This window comes from Vicugna pacos, unplaced genomic scaffold, assembly GCF_048564905.1.
Source record: "Vicugna pacos unplaced genomic scaffold, VicPac4 scaffold_103, whole genome shotgun sequence".
Lineage (NCBI taxonomy): Eukaryota > Metazoa > Chordata > Mammalia > Artiodactyla > Camelidae > Vicugna > Vicugna pacos.
In genome coordinates this window covers 3783473-3805456 of record NW_027328783.1, presented here as the reverse complement: position 1 = coordinate 3805456, position 21984 = coordinate 3783473, and the positions used below count along the sequence as shown (strand labels likewise).

General features: G+C 42.4%; 1 long non-coding RNA gene across 2 annotated transcripts; it reads left to right on the top strand.

The window, feature by feature from the left end:
• Window positions 1–1329: 1329 nt before the first annotated feature.
• Window positions 1330–13210, top strand: LOC140694733 (uncharacterized). 2 transcript variants are annotated; one of them, XR_012070347.1, is made up of 3 exons: window positions 1330–1559; window positions 2025–2079; window positions 12965–13210. It is a non-coding gene; the product is annotated as an uncharacterized lncRNA (long non-coding RNA). The 2 variants fall into 2 exon arrangements; XR_012070346.1 differs by having other exon boundaries at window positions 1353–1488.
• Window positions 13211–21984: the final 8774 nt, after the last annotated feature.

The following is a 21984-nucleotide window of genomic DNA, read 5'->3' as shown; positions in this document are numbered from 1 at the left end:
CAATCTAATTAACATTAATTATTCTAAGTTTTTATTAGCATATCTAGAAACATTTATCAGAAAGGAAAACACAAACGTAGCTTTTCAAACCAGTTTTATTTTTTTAACTAAGTTCTTAGGTTAACCATTAGATATATTTTTCTACATTTAAACTTGATTTTAATACAAACCATAAAACAACTGTTTATAATGAGATCTCTTTAAACTTTCACCAATTAAAAAGTTTTTCCAAATTAAAAAATCCATCATATGGCCATCAATTTATATACAAATATAATATATATATAGTGATTTTAAACCAATAAGATGAAGAGGCCCTTCCACATGAGAGTCGGGGTGTTGCCTAAATAAAATTCAAAGGTTTACTCTCCAAAAGATAAAAGCCTTTGTGGTCCAGGCTGATGCAGCAAAGTTTAAGATGGCAAAATATCTGAAAATTGGTACAATCAAAGAATTGCTTAGAATCCCAATTTATTTGCGTGGCCACCATATGTACACAATACTTGAAACTTTTGTATGGTGGAGTCCAAGGTTTCCTTTAAAAAATAAACTAAACATACATATACATACATACACACACTTAAAACACCCAGAGAAAGATAAAACATTTACATTTCAAGGACACAGGAAGAGAAATCCAAGTTACCCCTAAAGGGGATTTTATTTTTATAAGTTCAGAATTCCAAAAAATGTTTTTATCAGGCCTGGTTAGTTATTTTCAGAGTGAGTTTTTTTTTTTTCTTATTCCCAATTAATGTTGTAAATTTTGTATGTACATAAACCTGGCTGGGGTAATAGTTGGAGACTGGCAATCTGTCATTTCTTTTTCTTTTCTTTTCTGTTCTTTATTTTTTTTTTGAAAGTTCTATTCCCCATTGTAAGGTCGGGTTCTCAGAATAAATTTGCTAGTAAGATTTCCCACAGGGACAACTCTGTGTCATGAAGTCTTTGTGTCTACCACCCCTGGAAGATTCTCTGTCACCCGAGAAAGCTGTTACCAGCCAGGAGGATGGTCCGAATTTTGGAGTTGAAAGTTTCCTCATAAGAGTTTTACTTTTATCCTGAAAAATTCAATGGAGGTAACCAAATTGAGGAAATTATTAGACCAGACTCTTACCTAATCACTCAGTCCTGAACCCAGTGTCTTTCAACTTGGACTCACTCAGGATGTCTTCACTGGGTGAGTATTTTCCTCATATGTTTCCACCAGCCCCACTTTGGACATATCCTCAAGGTGGATATTTCCTGTTATCTTTCAACCAGGCCCCACCCAATGTCTCCACTGGGTGGGTAATTCACCTCAGTTTCTTTCAACTGGAGGGCCACGTACCTGGATACACCGCCAGATAAAACTTAGGATCATCAACCAATATGTGAGATCCGAGAACCAAGAGAGACTCACCCAAATTCATCTGGACTCCCCGAGGAGGTGGATGGGCACAAAGGGCCACTGCTGGTACCAAGGCTCCGGTTACTTGGAGAGTTCAGGTGGAGAGAAATCTGCTGTGGTGCTTCATGGTGTCCAAAACTGTTGACTGAAATACATGTGCAGCCTAAAAGTTAAGAGTTATGTTTCATTTGGCGGGAGGACTCGAGCCGGGATGACAGCCTGTCAGAACTCTCTGAGGGACTGCTCCCAAGAGGTTGAGGCAGAGCTAGGATATATAGGAGCTTTACAACAAAGACCAGGTTGTTGGAACAATAAAAGATTGCTTGTTATCTAAAGAAAGCCAGGTATCTCAAGTTCAAGAATTTAGTACTTTTGTATGTGTGAGAGGAAGCAAATATTTGGACTCACTGAATTCATTTTTTAGACAAGCACCTAGCTATCTCGGGCCAGTAGCCTGTCCTTTCTTATTCTGAGTCTGCTCAGATGACACCATTGTGAGTTGCTGTAGCAGTTGAGCTGCAGGCCTGTCCTAGCTGGGGGGTGGCGGCAGCCTTTAATGACTTGGTTTCAGTATTCTTTGTTTACTGTCATGGTTGCAGTATTCTCATTCACATTGTAGTATTTTCGTTCACAGACTGATTATGGATAATCTGCAACCTTGGAAAGCAACCGAGATGGAATTACTGCAGGTACCTTCTGCTTTAATAAGCCGTGTGCAAACATAAACATGGAGGAAGCATACACTTGGATTTGGAGGTGTAGGAAAGGGATCCTGCACATTGCAGGAGAACGCAATGCAGAATTCCTTAAGTCCACCTTTCTTTACTGTAGTGTTTTCTGAGAACAGTTTATGGTAATTAACCAACATTGACAAACTGCACAAATTGCATTTAAGAGCTGGCCGGCTGAAACTTGTGTATTGGAGAGGTGGAATTCAAAGGCAAGTGGTCAGGTGGATTGGAGAGAGATGGAGCCAAGGCCTGGGCCCAGATTCCGGTTTAAATTGCCATTTCTTCACCATAGGGCCTTGGAATAGAATTCAAAATCTCTTAACCTGTTGGTGAATCTGTGAAATGGGCATAATATTCGTTTCACCCTGGGATTGTTGTAAGATCTGAAGAGTATTATAGCACACATGAAGCACTTAACCCACTGGCACTTAGCAGTGTTCACTGTGTGGGGCCGCCCCGCTTAGCATGTGTCAGAGCCGTAAAGGCAGCATTTGTCTGTTGAGGATGCACTTGCAGCCCCTTGGCTAGGTTATGAATTTGGTGATTTCCTATAATCCTTGTAATTCTATGTGCCATGGACAGTTATTTTCATGGACAGATGAGGAATCTCATGGTAAAAAGACTGTATAATTTGCCCAAAGTCAGACCATAATTTTGGGTGCAGAGGCCTCGGTTCAGCATGGGCCCCTGGGCCTTCTGCCCTCTCTGTTCAGCACCAGAGCCAGATATGGAGTCGGCTGTTTCCCTGCCCAGAATATCCGGCAGGCTGCAAGACACATCTGGCCCTGTGCTGCTTGAGCAAAAACTCCGAAGGAGAGACAGTTACAAAAGGGATAAACATAAAAACAGACGACAGCAAATTGTGATGAGCTCTGAGAAGGAAAGGAACATGTCTTGCCGTGCAGAGCTGGGAGCTTTCCCGTCTGGGCTGCTCTGGGGGTGTTCATCTCAGCTAAACAAGTTCTGCTGCTGCACCAAGGCAGGAAGGCAGGGCGCGTGTGGCCAGGTAGACAGGGCCTCGTTGATCTTACTCATTCCCCATTAAGCGACAGTTGTCTCGGGCTCTTAACTAATAAACAGATGTTGGCCATAATCATCACGCACTTTGCTTGGTAGTTTTATTGACCCCAGTTTGAGATGAGGTCATTGAAGCTGGGGAGTTTGCTACATGCCCGTGATTACCTTGCAAATACCCCGACTGTTCTTTCAATCTAGACTGGTGTGGCTGTCATGTCCCAGCCCTGTGAATGGCATCGTGTAGCTTCTCCCAAGTGGCCCAAATGACTGACATTGATATGCTTAATTCTTTGGAAATAGTATGTGACAATAATAGAAAAAGGTAGTAAGAAATTGTTTGGAAAACTGGAAAAAACCTTTTCTTCCCCAGCTGGGGGAGCATAACCCGTATCACTCACCCTACTCACTGCCTGTCACCTCCTCCCCGCCGACTCCGTGTTCATAAGCCACACTGAGTCTTGGGAGAACATTTTGCCTCATGACACTTTTGACTAGGACCTGCAACTTCTTTGTCCCTGGTTAACTCTCTCTTCAAAGCCATTCAACTTTTTTGCAGGCTCCTCCACTCAGATGTAAGAATAGCCTCTTTAAACTTCTTGATGCAGCTCCTTAATGAAGATCTTGTGATGGAAACCTAGCCAAAACTGGGATGTATGCATATAGTGACTGCAAACTCAGCACTTTGTTAGTTCAGAATCAGAGGGGTGAGTGACTCAGGAAATGCTTTTTTAAGGTAACAAGGGGAAAGTGAAAGGACACTTGCTGTGTGAGAAAGAAACATCTCAATCACAGCCAGTAAGGCACCTGTGTTCAGGATGGGGTGTGGCGAGTGCAGAGTTCTCACAAAGAAAATAGTGGTGTGATGGGAGCGAGGACAGTTGGGTACTTTATTGGGGAGGAAAAAAGTGGGCTGAACATTTCCTTGTTGAACAAGAGGATTGTGACATGATGTGCTTGTATTTTGGAGAGAAGGGTTTTGTGGGGACAAGCCTAGGAGTACGCTGTATGTCTGGGGAGTCAGCACAACAGAGAAACACAGAGAACCGGGCAGACCCCAAGACCCATGCTGGGGGAGAGACTGCCCACCAATTGGAGCCCTGGAGGCTGCTTCTGTCCCTTAGCTGTGGCCTCAGACCTCCCTTCACAGCCCAGTCCTGTTGATACAAGAATAAAAAACGTTGGGCGTGAGAAGGGCTGTGTCCCAGGCTTTCATTGAGCCCCTGGGATGTGCCCCACCAGATTTTGTTCCTTAACTTCATGCAGTAAAGAATTCAAGAGCAAGCCAGTGTTGAGTAAAGGTAGATTTGTTCAGAGAGATACATTGATAGGCAAGAGAAACTTCACGATGTGTGGGGGTTTGATGCTCATATTAGAAGTAGGTACACACTCCACACATTGTGGGCCTTCCCCAAAGAGGGAGAGAGAGTGGTGACCGCGAGGTGGCGCTGTGTTGCTTGTTTTCTTGGGCTTGGTGGTTTCATATGCTAAGAAGTAGAAGGACCAGCCTTAGGGCAAGGGGCTAGGATTCCCAGGGAGTTGGCCATTTCCCACCCTTTGACCTTTTGTGGCTAGCATTGGGACTGCCATGTTGCCTGGGGCATGTTATTCACCAAGTTACTATTACAATGGATGTTTACTGAAGCTCAAGATCTGCTAGAAGTTAAATCTCTTCATCCTGAGCCTCAAGGCCTATTGGGGTTTGAATCCTTTAACATTTTGATGTTAATTGCTGTGGCCTGCCTTGAATGGCTGTGCTCTTCCCCCTTCCATCCTGTCTCACTGTGATGACACAGAGACAGCAAAGGTCGGGCCCTACCTGTGCTCCTGCATTTAAAGGTGGGAGGTGTGAGGTGGGCTTATGATGACCCTGAATGGTAAGAAAAATGTTTCAGATTTTCCTACGTGAGACATGGGGACCTGACAGCAACCTCCGCAGATTTATCTCACGGGCATTATCGCTTGTGTTGTTATAGAAACAACAGGCAAGCCAAGAAACAAGTATAACTCACAAGGTTGTAGTACTGAGATTTATTTCGCTGGCACGCTCAGAGGGGCTTCATTTCCAAAGCTCTGAGCACCTCCAAGACGTGCACATGAGGTTTTATAGGGTTAATTACAAGTATGGGGCTATTAGCCAATAAGGCTCAAACAACAAAAAGCAAGGAATCAGTACACTGAAGCTTATCAATTTGGAACAGATCCCGTTACTGACAATTGTTGTCCTTGGATTTACGTGTTAGCTTATTAGCCCATTAAACTGACACTAAACTTCAGGTTTACCAGGTAGCTCAGCAAAACTTAGATCAGTAAACCTACACTTATCACACTTAGATTTGTGACTTAGCTTGTTAGCCCAGCTGGGGTTTTCCTTCACAGTGTCACTTATATTTTTTATTTTTCTTTTTATCTTTTTTTAAGTATTTAACCCAAATTTAATATCAGGGTTTTTTGGGAAAGAAATTTCTCTTTATCTTTTCTTTGGGGTTTTTTTGGGGGGGAGGTAATTAGATGTATTTATCTGTTAGTGGAGGCCCTGGGGCTTGAACCCAGGACCCCGTGCACGCTAATCACATGCTCTACCACCCGCCCCTTCATCATTTTCTTTTTGCTTTAGCTGCCAAGAATCTTACAGCTGAATTTGTAGTCGGCCTTTAACACTTGCCCTGACTTCATGGAATCCATTTTTATGAGTTTACCTCCCCCTGGTTTCATTTAAGTATTGAATCTCCATTTTCTCTTCACTCTCCGTTTTGCATTTTTGTTGTTATGGTTGTTAAGCTGTGTTTAACAGAATTGTTTAAATTCTCTTTTAGCAAGAGGCTGAATGTAAATAAATATGTAAGCAAACAGCACAATTAAATGCTTTTATACATTCTGAGCTGTTTAGTAGTAACTTAAAAACCGAATTGAATATTAAAGTGATAGCATTTTAAAAATATTTTTTAATTTTTCATAAAAATATAGCTGATTTAAAATATGATATTAGTTTCAGGTGTACAATAGATGCTCCATTTATAGTTACTGTAAAACATTGTCTGTATTCCCTGTGTTGTAAGATACATCCCTCTAGCGTGTTTACATTACATGTTGCAGTTTGTATAAGAAAGTTGGGTAACGCAGAGTCTGGAACGTGGCTGTGTATGACTCAGGTTCACGCTCACCCTGCCTGGCAGAGCTCAGGCCTTCACTCCTTTCTGCAGGGGAGCGAGTGGAGGCAGCTCTCATCAGCGCTGTCACCACCCTCTGAGTGGCAGTGACAGCAGTGACTGTGTGTGGACGTGCAAATTGTTTTTCCAAGAGCTTTATATGCGTTTCTGCATTTAATAATCAAAGCCCTCCTGTGAGGAAGCGTTTTTAATGCATAATACATTTTATTTTGATATTGATAGATTTCAAACCTCTGGAAAATTTACAGTAGTACAGTAAACGCTTAGATACAGTTCACCTTATAGGGCACTATTTGGCTTTCTGTGTCTGGCTTATTTTAGCATAAAATTTCAAGGTTCATCCATATTGTAGCCTGAATCAGTACTTTATTCTTTTTGTTTGATAATATCCTTTTCCATTTTTTTTGGTTTTAGTCTATTTAAAAATATTTTCATTGAAGTCTAGTCAGTTTATAATGTTGTGTCAGTTTCTTGTCTACAGCACAAGACTTCAGTTAAAAAGGAACATACCTGCATTCATTTTCATACTGTTTTTAAACATAAGTTACTATAAGATATTAAATATATTCTCCTGTGCTATACAGTATAAACTTGCTGTTTATTCTTTACATACTCAGTAACTGCAAATCTTGAACTCCCAATTTATTCCTTCCCACACCCTCCCCCCTCTGGTAACCACAGTTTGTTTTCTGTGACTCTGTGTCTGTTTCTGTTCTGTAGATAAGTTTATTTTTTTGTTTCTTTCTTTTTTTTTTTTTTAGATTCCACATGTCAGCAATCTCATGTGGTATTTTCCTTTCTCTTTCTGGCTTACTTCACTTAGAATGACATTCTCCATGTCCATTGATGTTGCTGCAAATGGCATTATTTTATTATTATTTTATGGCTGAATAGTAGTCTATTGAACAAATATGCTACAACCTCTTTATCCAGCCATCTGTCAGTGGACATTTCAGTTGTTTCCATGTCTTGCTATTGTAAATAGTGCTGCTGTGAACATTGGGGTGTAGGTGTCTTTTTTAATTAGGGTTCCTTCTGGATATATGCCCAGGAGTGGGATTGCTGGGTCATCTGGGAGGTCAAGGTTTTGTCTTTTGATGAACCTCTATACATTTTTCCACAATGGCTCCACCAAACTGCATTCCCACCACAGTGTAGGAGGGTTCCCAATTCTCCGCAGCCTCTCCAGTATTTATTGTCTGTGAACTTCTCAATGATGGCTATTCTGACTGGTGAGAGGTGATATTTGATTGCAGTTTTGATTTGCATTTCTCTGATAATGATATTGAACATTTTTTCATGTGCCTACTGGCCATTTGTGCGTCTTCATTGGAGAAATGTTTCTTTAGGACTTCTGCCATTTTTTGAATTGAATTGTTTGTTTTTCTTTCTTATTAAGTGTAAAAGCTGTTTACATATTCTGGGAATTAAGCCCCTAACAGTTTCATTTATTGCAAATATTTTCTCCCATTCCATAGGTTGGTTGTCTTTTTGTTTTGCTTACTGTTTCCTTAGCTGTGCAAAAGTTTGTAAGTTTAATTAGATCCCTCTTGTATATTTTTGGTTGTTTTTCTATTGCTTGAGTAGACTGCTCTAGGAAAACATTGCTGAGATGTATGTCACATGTTTTGCCTATGGTTGCTTCTAAGAGGTTTATAGTGTCTTGTCTATATGTTTAATTCTTTAACAGATTTTGAATTCATTTTTGTGTATGCTGTGAGGGAGTAGTCTAACTTCATTGATTTACATGCAGCTGTGCAGTTTTCCCTGCACCATTTGCTGAAGAGGCTGTCTTTACTCCATTGCATGTTCTCACCTCCTTTGTCAAAGTTTCAATGACCAAAAGTTTGTGGGCCTATTCTTGGTAAGTGTGTTTATCCGTTCATTGATGGATGGATATTGTTAGTAACTTTTGGCTACTCTGAATGATACTGCTATGAATATTGATGTGAAATTTTTATGAGAATATGTTTTCATTCTGTTGGCTGTACAGTTGGCCCTCCATATCTGTAGTTTCCACTACATGGATCCAGATGGCTGATTGTAAAGGGACTCGAACATCCTTGGATTATGGTATCTAGGGTGTGGGGTTCCTGAAACCAACCCCCCAAGGGTATTGAGGGATGACTCTACATATAGGAGTGGAATTGCTGAGCCATATAACTCTAAGCTTTTGAGGAAATACCAGGCTTCTCCAAAGAAGTTGCACAATTGTCCCTTTCCCCTGGCCACATATGAGGTTTCTCTGCCTCCTGAACGACATTTGTTATTGTCCGTGATTTGGTAATAACCATCCTAGTGGGTGTAAAATGAGATCTCATTTTGATTTTGATTTGTCTAGTGATGTTGAGCATCTTTTCATATGCTTATTGGCCATTTGTATATGTATCTAAATTCGTGGTGAATTTAAAAATTGGGTCTGTTTTATTGTATTGTTCAGTTGTAAGAATTCGTTATATATCCTGGATGCTACTCTCTTATTAGATACATGTTTTGCAAAATTGTTCTTCTATTCTGCACATTGTCTTTCACTATATTTTTTTAAACATTAAAACAATTTCTTTACAGGGGAGGTAGTTAGATGTAATGATTTATTTTATTTTTCTTGCTAAGCAAGCACTCTCTGACTTGAGATACCCATTTCCCCTGTCATTTCACTTTCTTGATGATGTCCTTTGTAAGAAAAGGGTTTTAATTTTGATGAAGTCCAGTTTATCTGCTTTTTCCTTCTATCACTTGTGCTCTTGGTATTGTATCCAGGAAACCAAAGCCTATCCTAGGACCACAAAGATTTATACTGTGTCTTCTTTTAGAAAGTTTATAGGTTTAATTTTTACATTTCTGTCTGTGATCTACTTTGTTTTAATTTTTATTTCTTATATAAAATATGGGTGTTCAGATTCCAGATTGATTCTTTTGCCTGCAGACACCCAGCTGTCCCTGCACAATTTGTTGAATAGACTATTCTTTCAATGGGGTGTTTTTGGCCCCGTAGTGGAAAACTGTCTGTAAATGTAAGTTTTTCCCCGTGGGTTTTTATTGTGTCTCATAGATTTATTTATCCAAACTTATGCCAGCAACATACTGACTTATTACTATAGCATTTTAGTACCTTTTAAAGTGAGTCCTCCAACTTTACTCTTCTTTTGCAAGGTTGTTTTGGCTATCCTGGGCCCCTTGCACGTCCATATTAATTTTGGGATCAGTTTTTCAATCTTTGCAAAGAAGTCAGCTGGAATTTTGATAGGGATTCCACTGTATATGTAGATCATTTTGAGGAGTCTTAATATTTTTAATAATACTGTCTATCATTCCATGGAAATGGGATGTCTTCCATATATGTAGATCTTTTAAAATTTATTTTGGTGATACTTCAAAAAGTTCAATGTACAAATCTTGTAAATTTTTGTTAAATGTATCTCTCATTTTATTTTTAATGCTGCTGTAATTGGAAATGATGAGTTTCTTATGGGTGGGACTATATATCAATCTTCTTATTTCTAGAATTCCTTAACAGCAATTACCCTAGTTATATATTTGCTACTTAAATCTATCCACAACAATTCCCCACCCCGTGTTATAAGAAACCAAGACCCAAGTTAAGCTACCTGAACACCTATGTGGAAATGTGAAATGAGACCCTTGGGTGGGGCTTTGTGCAGATGATACTGGAGCTTATTCAGGATGGCTTCATCGTAATTTCTTTTAAACAACCCTTTCGGTGTATTTAGTCAGATACATTAAGAACATGCCCTTTTGATGTGCGGAGTAGCTAAGACTATGATTTTCAAATAATTTCTAGTGAGAGTGTTGTTCTTGAAACCTAATTTGCATCAATCTTTGAAGATTTATGTTTCAGGTGCTTTGACTAAAGAACCCCCACCTGTCTTTAATCAATAACGACAACTAAATGCTCAAGCAACATGTAAGAGCTTGAGCAAACTGCCCCTACCCCATAGTGCTGGGTGGCTGCAGCTGCAACTGGAGTCAGCGCTTACCTATCCCAGTACGCTTGTGCTGATCTGCTCAAAGTGGTTCGTCCAACAGTTTGTCAGTAGTCTGTTGGACAAAGTCATTAAAAATTGATTGAAGGTTGCTGGAATGCAATATATTCTTATTAATATTAATTAAGCACATATTGAGTGCTTATTGTATGATGGAATTGTCCCTCAGCCTCACATGAATATTATTTCTCATAAAACCTCACATATTTCCTTGTTAATCTCACTTTACAGATAAGGAGACTGACAATTAGGTCTTCTCTCTTTCGGGGGAGCTCATTATCAATGATGGGAAGTTATAAGGAAAAAGATATTGATTCATCATGAGAAAACATTTTTCTGAGGGTCAGCAAAGAAGAAGATGAACACTGAAGAAGGTGATCATTGTTCAAGTGAGACAAGCCCTGGGTTGTGCGGAGTCTGCATCCCTGTCCTAGAGAAGGCACGTGTAGAGCTGCGTACTGGGTGAGGCGGCGTGGCCGCGCAGGGAACGCGGATGCTGGGCCGTTGGGCTGTGCTCAGGCCTGGTGGGGCTTTCTCCTAAGGGCAGCGGACCATCATTGACAGATTTTATGTTGGAGAGTGGGGTGCTCTCGTAGTTCACTTTTGTCTTGTAGAATGCTTGGAAACATTTAGAAGGCTTGGCAGGAGGTGATGTGATGAGTCAGAGTAGGGTGGCTGCGAGGTGTAGCAGTGTTCAATTTTCAAGTGGTTTTCAGGCCCAGGCTTGTGGCTCAGTAGCCGTGTCAGTTTGAATGACGCACTCAAGGAAGTGAAACAATTTATCTAATCAATTGAAGCAGCGATGTACCCAATTCCCAGGACTGTTGTGGAGATCCAGTGAGATAACGTTTGCAGTGTGCAGCATGGTCCCAGTACAGAGTCAGTGCTGAGTGAGTGCCAGTGAGTATCTGGTAGGTCAGGTGTGAGTGGTGGGACTCGGTGTCTGAGGATATCTGGGCCCTGAAGGAGGGGTCCATTCACATCTGTGAGTGATGGGTCTGAGTTGGGAGAGGCACGGAGAACTTAGCCCCCGACCAGAGGCCCTGGGCAGGACGGCTATTGGAGGAGCACCGTGAAGTCAGCTCTTTGCAGGTGGAGTTGGAGGTGCCCTTGTGACATCTAAGTGCAGTGTCACGAGCTGAAAGTGGAGGTCTGCGCCCAGGCTGTGCATTTTCGAATAATGTCAACTCCTGAGGACACCGAAGTATTGATCACTGAACGGAAGTCATACTTTACAGGACAAATGAATAGTAGTATCACCTCTGTCATCAAAGCTCACGTCTATTTATTCATCACTCACTTTGCTAATTGGGTACTTACAGAGCTCACTTCACCGTCCTCCCGTGGGCTCAGGCTCCACAGAAAAGAGCTGGTGTGTCTTCCTCTTTTAGAGAAGAAGACACATTTAGCTTGTAGCCTTCTGTACCTCGCCAGACTTAGGATATTAGTTTGTTGGTTTAATTGTATTTTCTGTTGGCCATGTCCTGACAGGAGAGAAATTTTACCTCATGGTCATGTTTCAATTAGCTGTTACTGAGAATTGCTGATCTGATACATAGTGTATGTATTATATTAACTTTGTAGAGTAGTTATCATTTTTCTGTCTTTGCCCTTTAATTTTGATTGCCCCTTCAGTGTTCTATCCTTTTTGGGGCCTTATTTTTTTTTAATTAAAAAATGTCTGTTAACAGTTAAGAAAACAAAAACAAAGAAAAAATGCACATGGGAGCTAAATTTAGAAAATGTCTAGTGTGTTTTCTTTCTCGGCAATGGAGGGTTCAAAAACTCGTGAAAACTTTCATTACACAAGTTCCTTAAAATGCTGATTAAGAAATAAAACCTTCCTTCCTCATCTTTCAAGCTGCACAACTAATTGTCAAGAAAGTGAGGGAAAATTCTCAGAAGCCAAGACAAATGAGAAAGCAGGGTTTCTGGGAGATATGCGAGCCTTAGAATCCCTGGGGTGCTGGTTTGATCCTGAACTGATTTTCAGTTGCCTTGACAGGAGGGCAGGATGTGAGCCCCAGGCCTCTGACACTAGGAGTTGGATGGGGGATCATATTATGGGCCAAGCCCATCCTGAGGATCTTGGTTTACTAAAGGGTGAAATAGGAAAAAAAAAAATTCCTCAAGGCAAGAAATTAAGGAAAGTCAACTTTGTTGGAAGAGGGGAAAAATAAAAAATCCAAAGTAAGGATATAATTTAAAGTTGTTCTGGCATTAGAGTGACCACAAATACCTGGCAGAAAAGCACAGATACTCCTTGATTGATAAGTTGTGTTTTGAATGAATCAGTGAACAGCCATTCTGAAAAAGGCCTCCAGAGTCTTGTGGATCAAGATACTGGACAGCAAACACCTCCCTTCCAAGGTCTCATTCAAATAACCAGAAAGGTTTTAAAGGAAAGAAGCCATAATCATAGATCTATTTATTAACATTTCTATATGCTACGAATTCAGAGGTGACTATGTAGTTGTCTCCTCTATTATGGACCTTACTTTCTCTTTGGGGAGACAAAATGACATAGTTGGTAATCTTGGTGGAGGGAGGTGTTAGTCTGTTGCACTTAGCCAGGAGAGGAGATTAAGAAAACAGTGAAGGGTGGGTGAAATTTTTAGCTGAGGACAGTCTTGTTCACTTGGCTTTTAATTGCAGGCTCAATGAACTGTCACTGGAGGGAATAGATCTTACGGAGGATGGACATAGCTCAGGCCTCATTGGAATGGACAAATGAACCTGGAGAAAGACAGTCAAATCTGTGCAGACATTAAAGTTCACTTGAACGTGCTGCATCCCTGAGCCAAAGATAGGACAAATATGCAACAATTCTTGAGGACAGAAGAGTGGTTTTTAAGGTTCTCCAAGAATGAATCCCATGGAACCGAGATGGCCAGTTGTCAAACTGAGACTTTGTTCTTTGGACGGTGTACCCAGCAAGGGTATTGGCCTTTTATATGTTTCCATTTGTCTTTAATACATGTCTGTTGATGAGGACGTGGGCACAAATGTTTGACACCTTGTCGAGGCGATTTTGGATACCTGCCTAGAAGCACGGGCACAGTTGCGGGTGCTTCATACATCTTGCAGCCCATCCCTTTCCCCGGCTCCGTGATCACGGCAGAGTGGTTCCTTGTTGACCTGTCCGTTTCCTCTGTGACATCATAACCCATGAAAAGACCGGAGCATATTAACTTGGCTTTGTTAAAGTCAAAGAAACAGATCAAATGTGGAGTCAGATTTGTTCTTTCCTATTTCAGTAGTACCATGGAGACGGCAGTTTGGGCAGCTTTTTGTAGTGTCCTTGAGGCTTTCTCTCTCAGCTTCTTTGCGCCTCAATTGAAAACCCTTCATTGCTGTCTTGCCTGCTGGTAATGCACACTGCCTGTTTTGCCCTGAAGATGTGTTCTGTTTATAAACTCATCTCTACTCCTTGGAAAACAACACAAGAAAAACTCAGTTGGTTTTCCACCAGCCATGGGCAGGGGTGAGGTATACCATGTTATTATTTCATAAAATAATAGTAATAATAGTAATAGTAATAGTACTAGAAATAATAATAGTATAATAATAATAATAATAATAATTATTATTATTATTATTATTATTATTATTATAATAAAAGAAGTCTTAAAACAGGACTGAGCACATTGGAGAGAGTCAATAAATGCTTTCTGGCTTAAATCAAAAGTGATGACTTAGTGATTCCATGGCTGCTGTATTTGCTAAGCTAGTTACTCCTTTGCTCCATTACACATTATTTTAACTGAAAAAGAAATGCAAGCAAATGGTTAAAAAAAAAAACTCAAACAGAGCACAAAAATACACAAGTGAAAGAAGTTTTCCCTCATCCTCTGTTCTTTCAGCCCTGTCTGGAGATGCCACTGTTTACTATCTTTTGGGTGCTTTTCCAGATATGCTTTGCACATTCCCACCTATGTATGTAAATTCCTTTAAAATTTTAGTTATTTTTAACTTAAAGAGATTTAAATCCTCAAGTGGCTTCTGCCCGGGTAATAGAACAGAACAAATCTGACTCCATATTACATCTGTTCCTTTGAATTTAACCCTATGCTCTGTCTCCTAGGCTTCATCTTGCTTGTAAAAAATTGTTGCCTAGAGCCTGAAATACACAGGAGAGCTTATTCTGAAGCTCTGACCTTTAAGGATATTTAACACTTTTTCATTCATTAAAAGATAGCAAATTGCAGAATAGAAAATAACGTTTGTTTTGTTGGAGATTTACAGGGATCTGACCCACGCAGATAGCTGTAAGAACAAAGGATTCTAACAAGAAGGAATTCCTACACTAAGAAGTTTGCAACAACCAAGCGCGTAGGAAAAGAGCCTGAATTGTGACTTGGGGAGATGGTTTTCCAGAACATTAGTTTGCCAACTAGGTCTACAGAAACTTGCTATTCCAAGCCCCAACATCTGGTTTCCAAACTTATTGGCCTGTCCTGCACTGAGGAGAATGAATTTGGACTTGGTAACACTCCTATCTACCTAGAAAGCAGGGCACTGGAGCTGAGTGTTATGGAAACAGGCCAGCCAAGAAACAAGCACCAATCGGAGTGCTGGAGTACTCAGAATTATTATGCCGGCGGGCTCAGAGGGGCTTCTGCTCCGAAGTTCTGAGCACCTCCAAGACGTGCACATGAGGTTTTAAAGACTTCAATACAAGTAAGGGGATATTAGCCAATAAAACTCAAAGAACAAAATGCAAGGAATCAGTACACTGGAGCTTATCAATTTGTAATACTTCACATTACTGACACTTGTTGAGCTTGGAATTACGAGTTAGGTTGTTAGCCCAATAAACTGACACTAAACTTCAGATTTACGAGATAGCCCAGCAGAACTTAGATCAGTAAACCGACACTTATCACACTTAGATTTGTGACTTAGCTTGTTAGCCCAGCTGGACTTTTCCTTCACATGAGGACAGCTCTCCCACCCCCAGGAAACCACTGTGAGCCCTTGATGTTTCCACTAGGTTGGGGTATGGTTTACCCAGGAGGGATGGGGACTATGCACCAACACTCAGGCAGTCTGCTCTGTCTGGGGCTCTGATCTTGTACCACACCACTCCCCGCCAGCCCAACACCTGGGACAGTGGAGCTAAGGCAGTGATCCTTCCTGCCTGTTTCCCAGCGTGTAAAAGGGGAATATGTACTCATCCCAAGGAAGTTCTGAGCGACAACACCTGCGGGTGCTTGGTTCTCAGAGCAACAGAAAACCCAGCTCCGCATGGGGGCAACGGGTGTGATCCCCGTAGTGTTTCTGCAGAAGCATCTGATGGAGGGCTGGATCAGGGAGGTAAAACATGAGCTGCGGGACTTGAACGGTTACAGAAGGGTACAGAGGTAGGTCTGCCATCTCAGGGTGCCCTAGAGGTAAAGCTTTTTCTCTCCAACTCCGCTACGACACTCCCCTATCCAGACCCATCCCTTCTCTGCTCTTCCTGTCCATCTGTATCCCTCCACTTTTCCCCTCTTCTCCACCCGCTCCCATCTTCTCCCTCCCTCGCTGTCCCACCTTCTCTCGCAGAATCCAGAGAGGATCCTTGTCCCTCCTGCGCATGCGCTGTCGGTGCCTGTTGGTCCGCTGGTTCGAAGCTCCATGTCCGAGCCGGGGATTGGCCCCAAATGCTTCTCAACTCTGTCGCCCGTTAGGCCTTTGGTTCCTGCCTGGGGCCGGGGCTTCTGGCTGTGGAAGTGCAAGGTGGGGGGCTCCCGGGAAAGGGTTCAGGCGGCTTCGGGAGGGTGATCCGCCTTTCACAGCCCCCAAGGGCGCCAGTCAGCCCGTGTTCAGCTGAATTTCTCTGGCCAGACCCTTCTGACAGCACCACCTGCCCCGGCGCCTCGGCCACAGCTGTCCAGGTCCAGGTGTGCGCCTGCCACCTCTCACGCAGCCGGGATCCCCTCAGTCCACGGCTGGCGTCCCCTTCCCCTCTCCCGCCCGCGAGTCCTCTCCTCCCGGGCTTCCTCTCCTCGGCCGCCTGCCCGTCCCCACCAATGGGCGGGCTGTTTCCCGGGCGGGCGTGGTCTGCGGACCTGGACGGGAGCGGGCGGCTTATGCTGGTGCTGGGGCTGGCCTCCGAGCGGGGCTGCAGCCCGCACCCCCCCTTTCCCTCCCCCCCGGGGCTGCCCTCCTTTCCCTTTCACCCTCCCTCAGGACCAGCTCAGTGGCGTGTGTGCTGCTCCCCGGACTGAGAGCCTCTGGCTGTAGCGCCCAGCTTCACCTGGTGGAGTCGGGAAAAGGGAGCATCAGTGCTGAGCAAGCTTCTGTCTCCTCCCTCAGTGTTTCTGCCGCAGGTAAGTATCTTGAACACTTTCAGGTGTTATGATGGCGGTGCTTGTTGATGTCACGTGTTTTTATAGTGAGAGGGATTAACAGTGGTGAAAGCAGGGCTTGGTTCTGTTAAAAATGAGCTGAAGGCATGAAGCTGTGATATCCTCCTTCCTTCCCTCTCCAAGGGTGAAACTTGTGACAGTCAATTTTAAAAAGATAGTTACAGTCCCTAGCTAGCCCAGCCCAGCTAGTGTGTGTTAACAGGAACAGCATCACCAGAGGCCTTGGAGACCCAGGGATATTGCAGTCCTAAAGAACTCCTGGCACAGTTTGGTTTGTATTGGTTTTTTGTTTTTCTTAAATTGTGGGACAGACTAGTGGTATAAAAAGAAAAATATTTGTCAAGAAATATTTTTTCATATAACAGCGTTATTGTGATATAGTTCACACACCATGAATTCCATCCATTTAAATGGTAAAATTCAGCAGCTTTTAGCATATTCACAGTTGTGCAACCATTATTATTCCAGAACGTTTTTATCACTTCAGAAAGAGCAGTGGAAATTAATGACCTATCCACCCCTCCCCAGTGGTGGTTCTAAAGAAATTTCTTGGCTAATCTTGACCATAAATTCACTTGTTACATTCCAAGAAAAATCTGGTAGGAATTCTAATCAGAATTGCAATGAATCTGTCTATCAAAACAGGAAGAATTAACGTCTTTATGGCACAAACTTCTTCTACCCATGAATATATTTCGGACCCTATATTTTCCTTTGTCCAGAGCCTGGCCCATGGGAAGTCCTCACTACTTGTTGGGCTTGTGAATGATGAGATTCTATACATCGTTAGTTGCAGCTGTAGCCTTTCACAGAAGAGAAAAGAAACCTCAGTGAAGCAAGTGACTGTCTGATGGTCAGAAAGAGTGACAGCCATTGCTGGAGGGATCCAGTGGACTTGGTGTTTGCAACCAGAATTCTCCACCACCTACAGCTAAGGGGATTAGAGTGTTCTTTTATTTTTTCTTAATGGCGTTGCTTTTATTTTTACTTATTTTTTAAATTATTTTTTATTTAAGTGTAGTCAATTTACAATGTTAGTTTCAGGTGTACAGCAGAGATTCAGTTATAAACATATGCATATGTATATACATATGTTTTAGATTGTTTTTAGTATAACTCATTACAAGAAATTGAATATAGTTCCCTGTGTTATATAGCAGGTCCTTGTCATTTATTTTATATTTACTAATTTGTATCTGTTAATCCCTCCTTTCCTGCCTGCTAAATACAGTTTGCTTTCTATGTCCATGAGTCCATTTATAGGAGCACCATTTTTCCTAGTAATATATGCTCTTTGGCTGCTTTCAGTTTCAGTAATTCCATCTTATCTGTGGGCGCTTTTCTTCTGGTGGCCTTTATGTGGTTTGCACACGTGGTAATAGAGATCTGTATTTGGGAGAACTCCAGGTCTCGTGTAGTCCCTGGTACAGAATGCCCACTGAATTGATGATTGAACTGGGAAAAAAGCACAGTAAATGCTGGAATTTCCACTATGGTTGAGAATTCCAGGTTTCAATAACCTGTTTAGACAACCTTACTATTGGCTGCACCCATACTGGGTAATTTGGTGGAAATTCATGGTATGGTGGTGTAGAGACGGGACCTTATATTCTTCTTCTCTTTCTATTTTCTAACACTCATTCTCCTGGGCCTTCCAGATCCTCCCCCAGAAGTGCCCAGGGCTGGCTTAGTGCTGCGCTGAGGCAATATTTGTTAATAACGCCCTTTCCTCTTCTCCTCTGAGCCTCCGTTTCTTTCTGTGCACAATGAGCGCTTGGACTAGATAAATAGTTTTCAGTTTCTTTTAAAGCCATGTTTCCTTTGAGAAACAGAAAATGCAAATATCTCCTCTCAACCCAACCCTTTAGATTTTGGTATGTCCTCCAAGGAGTGACATAGCTCTTTGTGAAAAATTGATGTGATTTTGATTGCAGGTGACACAGAAAAGACTCTTCAGAGATTTATTGCAGGGAGAGGGCAGGAAAGAGGCAGTATGTGACACTTTCTAGTGTGAGCAACGGAGCAGGGACTTGGATTTAAATACGGTGTCTGACGTGGCCTCTCTCTAATCTTGTAGAATGTGATAAACTTCTCTACCTCAGTTTCTTGATGTGTCAAGTTGGGGTGATAATATTTTAAGGCTTCTGTGAAACATTATACAAATAAGACATTTGTGTCTCGGTAGAAACAAGATCTGCTAGGGATTCAGGGATTTGTTTAAAAAAAATTCTTGTCCATAGCACTCTGTCTGTGTGTATTTAGAAGTTCCTGGATGGTGAGGGTGAGTCTAAAGTCCATTGTGGGACAGGTGGCCCATATTTCTCCGTGTCCCAGTTTACCCCCTACTCCCCAGTCCTCTTCCTCAGTCCAGGATGAAGTTCCCTAGTAGATTTACACAGAGGTCTTGTGGAAATGGCTTTTCATTTTATTGTTTCACCAAGAAGGGCTGCCATCATGATCTCTGTGGTCAGGTTTTGAAGGGCTGCCATCATGATATCTGGTAAGAATTCTATGCAATTTGGAGTTCCAATTTAATGAAAAGAAAAAAATTACAAATAGAAAATTAGAACAAGGGTGGTGACAGGGGCTCTTTTAAGTGGACACCATTAGCTTTGTTAGCTTCAGGTGCTGTGGCCTGTTGCCACGAGGACCCATCCTCTTGCTCTGAAGTTGGAGGGACTAGTGGGCTCAGTGGGAATGTTAACTGAGTGTATCTCATGGGCTGGGCATTGTCCTATTTGTACTGTGTGTTCCTTATTTGAGACAGTGAGCTCACCTAACCTCGATAACCTCTTTAAAATATTAGACTTTTAATTTTGAGATGTAATGTAGATTCCCATGTGGTAGTAAGAGATTATATGGAGAGGGCCTATGGACCCTTTGCCCAGTTTTCTTAATGGTTCCATCTTGCAGTGTTGGGGTACAATTCATTACTGACTCACTAACAATTTGAGGTTTGTGTTATTGCCCTTATTTCTATTCACGATTAAACTGGGGCTTCGTGAAGCACGCAGGCCTGTCCAGGTCACCCACATTGTTAATGCAGAGTCGGGTGAACGTGGGCTTGGGATTTCCAGGCAGTACCATTATGATGGTTTGTGGCAGGGAGCAGCATTCACTTTGCTTGTTTATTCATTCATTCAACAAACATTTATTGAGTAAACTCTGTGGGTCAGATGCTTTCATAGAGTTATCTGATTCTTCAGCTGTACTGAGAATCAGGTAATGTTTATATTTTTTAATCTGAGAAAATTAGCTCTGAGAGGTTATAACCCCCCCAAAGGAAGTATAACTCATAAAGGAGGGATAGAACATGTGTACAGTCACCTCCTTTTATGCAGGTGGTACCCTATGCATTTTACATTTTCAAACATCCGTAATCCAGATATATTCTTGTAAGGCAAGGCTTTTTTTTTAATTGAAGTATAGTCAAGTTTACAATGTTGTGTCAATTGCAAGGTGTTTTTTGACTTTTGAATTAAAAAATACTTTTTCAGGAGGGAAATTAGGTGTATTTATTTGTTTGATTTTTTAAAATGAGGTACTGGGGTTTGAACCCAGGACCTCGTACATGCTAAGCATGTGCTCCACCAATGAACAGTGCCCTCTACCCCAAGGCAAGTTTTCTTATCCATTATTATGAAGCTTAGGAGTTCAAATAAATTGAATAGGAATCCAGATCTTTTGATCCTACTGTGGTCCTTCTCTTTATATTCTGCTGAAGGGGGTTGGGGAAGCATTTCCTTTGTTCATTTCTTTATTCAGCATTTTTGAGCAGTGACTTTGCATCAGGGCCTTGCTAGGTGCTTGGAAATAGAAAATAAGAAATGACCTTTCTCTGCAGAGGCAGGAAGCCTAGACCAAAAGCTGGGTAATGTGATCCGAGCTACAGTAGACATGTGCAGACTATGAGGACAAACTGTACCCCCGGATTTGCTTTGGCTTCCCTTGTCTTCTGGCTGGTACACACCAGGTCACCGCAACCCAGATGGGCCCGTAGCACACAGCAGAGAATGTACCTCGATCTCCTCTCCCCTCTCGGCAGGGCCTGCAACATGAGCATCCCTGACTACGTGCAGTGTGCTGAGGACCACCAGACTCGTCCCGTTGTGGTCCAATCCATAGAGATCATCTCAGAGGAGAATTTCTTTTGCATCTATCAGCTACTCACCTCGGTTAGCCATATCAGCCCTTGTGGCTCCCAGTGGACACTCTGTATCCACTACAGGCACCGCTATGTGCCCGAGAATCGGTGGAGCGTCTTCCAGAAACACCCCAAGGTCGTGGGCCTTGTCACCATTACCGAATGTCTCTCTGCCAAGGCCTTCGAGAAGCTCCACATGCAGAGGAGCTGTATGGCACATCGCTTAATGACTCTCAGCTTTTTGTCTTTGTGCAGCATGCGGAGGTAGCCGAGCAGACGCGCACCGACGTTGCCTTCAATCTAAGAGTACTGCAGGGTGGTGGAGAAGAGGATCGAGGACTTCACTGAGTCACTCTTCATCTTGCTCAAGTCCAAGTGGCTGGATGGTGGCCCCAAGAATTCTGGGGACAAGATCCCCCTCCCCTGCATCCCGTTTGAGAAGGAGGACTTCATGGGACTGGACACAGACAGCAGGTAAGTTTACCTGGAAGCCAGTCCACCTTGGCTGTGTGCTGGATTGCTTCCCTACATCCAGAAAGGGATCAGCAAGGAAGAAGTCAATCTTGTAGCCAAGGGGGGAGGGAGGTGCAGCCCGCCGGTTTCCAGACATTTCAAAGTGAATCCGCCTTTATTTCAGAGAGATCCTTTTAGGGTTAGTGTGGACACTTACTCCCGCTTTACAGCCAGGAACATGGTGGGACCCCTGGAGTTGCTGTCCAATAAAGTAGCCAAAGCCACTGATGCTAGGAGCACTGGGGAGGAGGCTGGACTCAGCTGAGATGTACTGTAGGTCAAATGCACATCAGACGCTGAGGCTTGTCTAGTAAAAGTACATAAACTATCTCTCTACTTCCTATATTGATTACATGTCAAAATAATAGTATTTTACATACAGTAGATTAAGTAAGATCTGTTCTTAAAATCACATTCTAGTATTTGTTTTTTGTTTGTTGGTTTGTTTCTTTGTTTCAAATTTTAAACGTGGCAACTGGGAAACTTTCTTTACATGGCTCTCATTTCATTTCTGTTGCGCAGCCTGTCCTGGTACATGCTCATCCCTTTGCTTATAGATGAGATGCTGAGCCCCGAGAGGCAGAACGAGGCGCTGGTTGAGCTGCGGCTGGAGCCGCTGTCACCTGCCTCCCAGGCCCAGCACCTTTTCAGCTCAGGCCGTCTCT